Genomic DNA, 7,017 nt, shown 5'->3' with positions numbered 1-7,017 from the left:
GTGTGTCTCTCTCTCTCACTGTGTGTGTGTCTCTCTCTCTCTCACTCACTGTGTGTGTGTCTCTCTCTCTCACTGTGTGTGTCTCTCTCTCTCACTGTGTGTGTGTCTCTCTCTCTCTCACTGTGTGTGTGTGTCTCTCTCTCTCTCTCACTGTGTGTGTCTCTCTCTCTCACTCACTGTGTGTGTGTCTCTCTCTCTCTCACTGTGTGTGTCTCTCTCTCTCACTCACTGTGTGTGTCTCTCTCTCTCTCTCACTGTGCGTGTGTGTGTGTCTCTCTCTCTCACTGTGTGTCTCTCTCTCACTGTGTGTGTCTCTCTCTCACTGTGTGTGTGTGTCTCTCTCTCTCACTGTGCGTGTGTGTGTGTGTCTCTCTCTCTCACTGTGTGTCTCTCTCTCACTGCGTGTGTGTGTCTCTCTCTCTCACTGTGTGTCTCTCTCTCACTGCGTGTGTGTGTGTCTCTCTCTCACTGTGTGTGTGTCTCTCTCTCACTGTGCGTGTGTGTGTGTGTGTGTCTCTCTCTCACTCACTCACTGTGTGTGTGTCTCTCTCACTGTGCGTGTGTGTGTCTCTCTCTCTCACACTGTGTGTATGTCTCTCTCACTCACTCACTGTGTATGTCTCTCTCACTCACTCACTGTGTGTGTCTCTGTGTCTCTCTCTCACTCACTGTGTGTGTCTCTCTCTCACTGTGTCTCTGACCAACCCCTGTCTCCCTCTCTCACCGACCCCTATCCCTCTCACTGTGTGTCACTCTCTCTCTCACTGTGTGTGTCTCTCTCTCACTGTGTGTGTCTCTCACTCACTGTGTATGTCTCTCTCTCACTGTGTCTCTCTCACTGTCCCTCTCTCACCAACCCATCTCCCTCTCTCTCTGACCCCTATCTCTCTCACTGTCTCTCTCTCTCTCACTGTGTGTCTCTCTCACTGTCCCTCTCTCACCAACCCATCTCCCTCTCTCTCTCTGACCCCTATCTCTCTCACTGTCTCTCTCTCTCTCACTGTGTGTCTTTCACCAACCGCCGTCTCCCTCTCTCTCACCGACCCCTATTTCTCTCACTTTTTGTATGTGTTTCTCTCTCTCACCAACCCGTCTCTCTCTCATTGTGTGTGTCCCTCTCTCACCAACCCATCTCCCTCTCTCTCTCACCAACCCATCTCCCTCTCTCTCTCACCAACCCGTCTCTCTCCAACCTCCCTCTCTCTCACCGACCCCTGTCTCTCTCTCATTGTGAGTCCCTCTCTCACCAACCCATCTCCCTCTCTCTCACCGACCCCTATCTCTCTCACTGTGTCTCTCTCTCACCGACCCCTATCTCTCTCACTGTGTCTCTCTCTCACCAACCCCTGTCTCTCTCTCACCTACCCGTCTCTCTCTCATTGTGTGTGTCCCTCTCTCACCAACCCCTGTCTCTCTCTCACCTACCCGTCTCTGTCATTAACCCATCTCCCTCTCTCTCTCTGACCCCTATCTCTCTCACTGTCTCTCTCTCTCTCACTGTGTGTCTTTCACCAACCGCCATCTCCCTCTCTCTCACCGACCCCTATTTCTCTCACTTTTTGTATGTGTTTCTCTCTCTCACCAACCCGTCTCTCTCTCATTGTGTGTGTCCCTCTCTCACCAACCCATCTCCCTCTCTCTCTCACCAACCCATCTCCCTCTCTCTCTCACCAACCCGTCTCTCTCCAACCTCCCTCTCTCTCACCGACCCCTGTCTCTCTCTCATTGTGAGTCCCTCTCTCACCAACCCATCTCCCTCTCTCACCGACCCCTGTCTCTCTCTCACTGTGTCTCTCTCTCACCAACCCCTGTCTCTCTCTCACCTACCCGTCTCTCTGTCATTAACCCATCTCCCTCTCTCTCTCACCAACCCCTCTCACTGTGTCCCTCTCTCACCGACCCATATCTCTCTCTCATTGTGAGTCCCTCTCTCACCAACCCATCTCCCTCTCTCTCACCGACCCGTCTCTCACCAACCCATCTCCCTCTCTCTCACCGACCCCTGTCTCTCTCTCACCTACCCGTCTCTCTGTCATTAACCCATCTCCCTCTCTCTCACCGACCCCTGTCTCTCTCTCACTGTGTCTCTCTCTCACCAACCCCTGTCTCTCTCTCACCTACCCGTCTCTCTGTCATTAACCCATCTCCCTCTCTCTCTCACCAACCGCCGTCTCCCTCTCTCTCACCGACCCCTATCTCTCTCACTCTGTCTATCTGACTCCTCTCTCTCAGCCCCCTCTCTCACTGTGTGTCTCAGCAACCTGTTTCTCTCACACTATATGCGTCCCGCTCTCACCAATCTGTCTCTCACTGACCAACCCTGTCTGACTGACTCTCCCCTACCCACCACACCCCTCCCTCTCTCTCTGCGTGTCTCCTTTCCGGTTTTTTCCTCCTTGTGTGTCTCCCTGTGTGTGTGTGTGTCTCTCTCCCCCTTTCTCTATCTCCGTCTCTCTTCCTTTCTCTCTCCCCCCTCTCTCCCTCTCTACCTTTCTCCCTCTCTCTCCGCACTCTCTCCCCCTTTCTCTCTCTCCGTCTCTTCCTTTCTCCCTCCCCCTCTCCCCCTTTCTCTCCCTCTCCGTCTCTCTTCCTTTCTCTCTCTCTCTTCCTCTCCGTCTCTCTACCTTTCTCCCTCTCTCCCCCTTTCTCTCTCTCTCTCTCCGTCTCTCTACCTTTCTCCCTCCCTCTCTCCCCCTTTCCGTCTCTCTACCTTTCTCCCTCTCTCATTCCCTCTCCGTCTCTCTCCCTCTCTCTACCTTTCTCCCTCTCTCCCCCACTCCCTCCCTCTCTCTCCCTGCCCACTCCCTCTCTCACCCTCTATCTCTCACATTCCGCGACCGCCTCTCACCTCACACTCGCCGCGCGGAAGATCCTGGCGTGTCGATTTGAGCCCGGGGTGGCGGCGGTCCGCCGGCCACTCTGCCCCTCAGCCGATGACTCACCGACCCGGGCGAGCGAAACAAAACTCTCGCCCGAAACCACGCCTTATACTTGTCACCGCCCAGGGTGGGGGGAGAGGCGGCCAAACGCCCAGGCTGACCGGTCCGCTGGCAGAGGGGGAGCGGCCTCAAAACCTCCTGAAGCCGGGGTGCGGGGCGGAGAGCAGGAAACTAGGCGTTTCCGCTCCGCCAGCGTCCTGGTCGAGCTGGGCCCGTTTGCCTGCGGTTGGCCCTGTGAAACTTTGCTATCGGGGCATCTGTGAGGGTAAGGCTGCCTCTCTCTCTCTCTCTCTCTCTCTCACACACACACGCACACTCACAAAACACAACACTAACTCTCTCTCTCTGAATCTCGCTCTCCCAGACTCTCTCACCAACACAACACACACAGTCTCTCATTCTCTGACACCTCTCTGTCTGACCTTCCTCTCTCCCTCTGACACCTCACTGTCTCTGACCCCACTCTCTCTGACCTCTTTCTCTGACCCCCATCTCTGACCCCTCCTCTGTTCCACTCTCTCTGATCCCCCCCTCTGACCCTCCCTCCCTCCCACTGAACCCACTCTCTCTGACCCCCCCACCTCTCTGATCCCTCTATGTGACCCATCTCTCTGACACCCCTCTCCCTGACACCCCTCTCCCTCTGACACCTCTCTCTTTCTAACCCCACTGTCTCTGACCCCTCTCTCTCTGATCCACTCTCTGAACCCCCTCTCTCTGACCCCCTCGCTCTGACTAAATTGCTCTGACCCACATCTCTCTGACCTCTCTCTCTGACCCCATCTTTCTGACCCACTCTCTCTGACCCCCTCTCTGACCCTTTCTCTGACCCGTCTCTCTGACTCCCACCTCTCTGACCCCCTCTCTGACCCCTCTGACACCCCTCTCTCTGTACCACCTCTCTGACCCCCCTCAATCTGACCCACTCTCTCTGACCCCCCTCTGATCTCTCTCTGATACCTCTCTCGCTGAACCACTCTCTGACCCCTCTCTGACCCCCACCTCTCTGACCCCCTCTCTGACCCCTCTCTCTCTGACCCCCTCCTCTCTGATCCCTCTCTGTCTGAGCCACTCTGACCACCTCTCTCTCACCCCCTCTTACTGACCCCTCTCAATCTGATCCACTCTCTATGAACCCCTGACCTCGCTCTGACACCTCTCTCTCTGACCCCCCTCTCTCTGAACTCTCTCTCTGACCCCACTCTCTCTGACCCCCCTCTCTCTCTGACCCCACTCTCTGACCCCCTCAATCTGACCCACTCTCTCTGACCCCTGTCTGTCTGAGCCACTCTATGACCCCCCTCTGACCCTCCTCTCTCTGACACCTCTCTCTCTGACCCCTACCTCTCTCTGTACCCCCCTTTCTGACCCCTCTGTCTGACACTCCCTCTATGACCCCTCTCTGCACCCACTGTCTGAACCCCATCTGACCCCCCTCCCTCTGACCCTTCTCTCTGACCCCCCCTGACCCCCCTCTCTCTGAACTCTCTCTCTGACCCCCCTCTCTGACCCCCCTCAATCTGACCCACTCTCTCTGACCCGTCTGTCTGAGCCACTCTGACCCCCCTCTGACCCTCCTCTCTCTGACACCTCTCTCTCTGACCCCTACCTCTCTCTGTACCCCCCTTTCTGACCCCTCTGTCTGACATTCCCTCTGACCCCTCTCTGCACCCACTGTCTGAACCCCATCTGACCCCCCTCCCTCTGACCCTTCTCTCTGACCCCCACCTCTCTGACCCCTCTCTCTCTCACCGACCCTCTCTCTCTCCGACCCTCTCTCTCTCACTGTCTCTCTCACTGTCCCTCTCTCTCACTGTCTCTCTCACTGACCCTCTCTCTCACCGAACCTCTCTCTCTCCCTGACCCTCTCTCTCTCTCCCTGACCCTCTCTCTCTCTCACTGACCCTCTCTCTCTCCCTGACCCTCTCTCTCTCTCACTAATTCTCTCACTGACCCTCTCTCTCATTACCCTCTCTCTCACTGACCCTCTCTCACTACCCTCTCTCTGTCTCTCACTGACCCTCTCTCACTGACCCTCTCTCTCTCTCACTGACCCTCTCTCTCTCTCTCCCTGACTCTCTCACTGACCCTTTCTCTCTCAGACCCTCTCTCTTACTGACACTCTCTTTCTGTCCCTCCCTCTCTCTCCCTGACCCTCTCTCTCTCCCTGACCCCCTCTCTCTCCCTGACCCTCTCTCTCACTACCCTCTCTCTCTCTCCCTGACCCTCTCTCTCACTGACCATCTCTCTCTCTCACTGACCCTCTCTCTCTCTTTCTCTCTCCCTCACTGACCCACTCTCTGACCCTCTCTCTCCCTGATCCTGTCTCTCACTGACCACCCCTCTCTCTCTCTCACTGACCCTCTCTCTCACTGACCATCTCTCTCTCTCACTGACCCTCTCTCTCACTGACCTTCTCTCTCCCCGACTCTCATTGACCCTCTCTCTCACTGACCCTCTCTCTCTCCCTGACCCTCTCTCTCACTACCCTCTCTCTCTCTCGCTCTCTCACTGACCCTCTCTCTCTCCCTGACCCTCTCTCTCACTACCCTCTCTCTCTCTCGCTCTCTCACTGACCCTCTCTCTTACTGACCCTCTCTCTCTGACCCCTCACTCTCTGACCCCTATCTCTCTCACTGACCCTCTCTCTCACTGACTCTCTCTCACTGACCCTCTCTCTCACTGACCCTCTCTCTCTCCCTGACTCTCCCACTGACCCTCTCTCTCTCGCTGACCCTCTCTCTCTCTCCCTGACCCTCTCTCTCTCACTGACCCTCTTTCTCCATGAACCTTCTCACTCTGAGCCTCTCTCTCTCTCACTGACCCTCTCTCTCTGACCCACTCTCTCTCTCACTGACTCTCTCACTGACCCTCTCTCTTACAGACCCTCTCTTTCACTGTCCCTCTCTCTCTCTCCCTGACCATCTCTCTCTGGCCCTTCTCTCTCTCTCAATGACCCTCTCTCTCTCACTACCCTCTCTCTTTCTCTCTCTAATTGACCCTCTCCCTCTGACTGACCCTCTCCCTGACCTCTCTCCTTATCTCTCTATGTCTCTCTCTGACACACTCTCTCTCTCTCACTGACCCTCTCTCTTACTGACTCTCTTTCCCTGACTCTCTCTCTGTGTGACACACACTCTCTCTCTCTCATTGACACACTCTTTCTCTCACTGACCCTCTCTCTCTCTGACACTCTCTCTCACTGACACACACTCTCTCTCTCTCAATCTCTCTCTCACTGACCCCCCTCTCTCACTCACTGACTCTCTTACTGATCCTCTCTCTCAGTGACCCTCTCTCTCACTGACCCTCTCTCTCTGACCCTCTCTCTCTGACCCTCTCTCTCACTGACCCTCTCTCTCAGTGACCCTCTCTCTCACTGACTCTCTCAGTGACCCTCTCTCTCACTGACCCTCTCTCTCACTGACCCTCTCTCTCAGTGACCCTCTCTCTCACTGACCCTCTCTCTCACTGACCCTCTCTCTCACTGACCCTCTCTCTCACTGACCCCCTCTCTCTCAGTGACCCTCTCTCTCACTGACCCTCTCTCTCACTGACCCTCTCTCTCACTGACCCTCTCTCTCTCACTGACCCTCTCTCTCTCACTGACCCTCTCTCTCACTGACCCTCTCTCTCACTGACCCTCTCTCTCTTACTGACCCTGTCTCTCTCACTGACCCTCTCTCTCACTGACCCTCTCTCACTGACCCTCTCTCTCACTGACCCTCTCTCACTGACCCTCTCTCTCACTGACCCTCTCTCTCACTGACCCTCTCTCTCACTGACCCTCTCTCTCTTACTGACCCTCTCTCTCACTGACCCTCTCTCTCACTGACCCTCTCTCTCACTGACCCTCTCTCTCACTGACCCTCTCTCTCACTGACCCTCTCTCTCTCTCACTGACCCTCTCTCTCACTGACCCTCTCTCTCACTGACCCTCTCTCTCACTGACCCTCTCTCTCTCTCACTGACCCTCTCTCTCACTGACCCTCTCTCTCTCTCACTGACCCTCTCTCTCACTGACCCTCTCTCTCTCTCACTGACCCTCTCTCTCACTGACCCTCTCTCTCACTGACCC

At 55.7% G+C, this 7,017-nt stretch overlaps 1 long non-coding RNA gene across 1 annotated transcript in view; it reads right to left on the bottom strand.

Annotated features, from left to right (window-relative positions):
- Positions 1 to 3,430, bottom strand: part of LOC132387120 (uncharacterized) — a 26,644-nt gene extending 23,214 nt beyond the window's left edge. The window contains exon 1 of the long non-coding RNA XR_009509770.1: positions 2,849 to 3,430. This is a non-coding gene — a long non-coding RNA (uncharacterized LOC132387120). The remainder of the gene's footprint in view (positions 1 to 2,848) is intronic.
- Between the last annotated feature and the right edge of the window lie 3,587 nt (positions 3,431 to 7,017).

The sequence above is a fragment of the Hypanus sabinus genome, unplaced genomic scaffold, assembly GCF_030144855.1.
Source record: "Hypanus sabinus isolate sHypSab1 unplaced genomic scaffold, sHypSab1.hap1 scaffold_1542, whole genome shotgun sequence".
NCBI lineage: Eukaryota > Metazoa > Chordata > Chondrichthyes > Myliobatiformes > Dasyatidae > Hypanus > Hypanus sabinus.
Note: the sequence above shows the minus strand (reverse complement) of the source record. Positions and strands in the feature narration are given on the sequence as shown.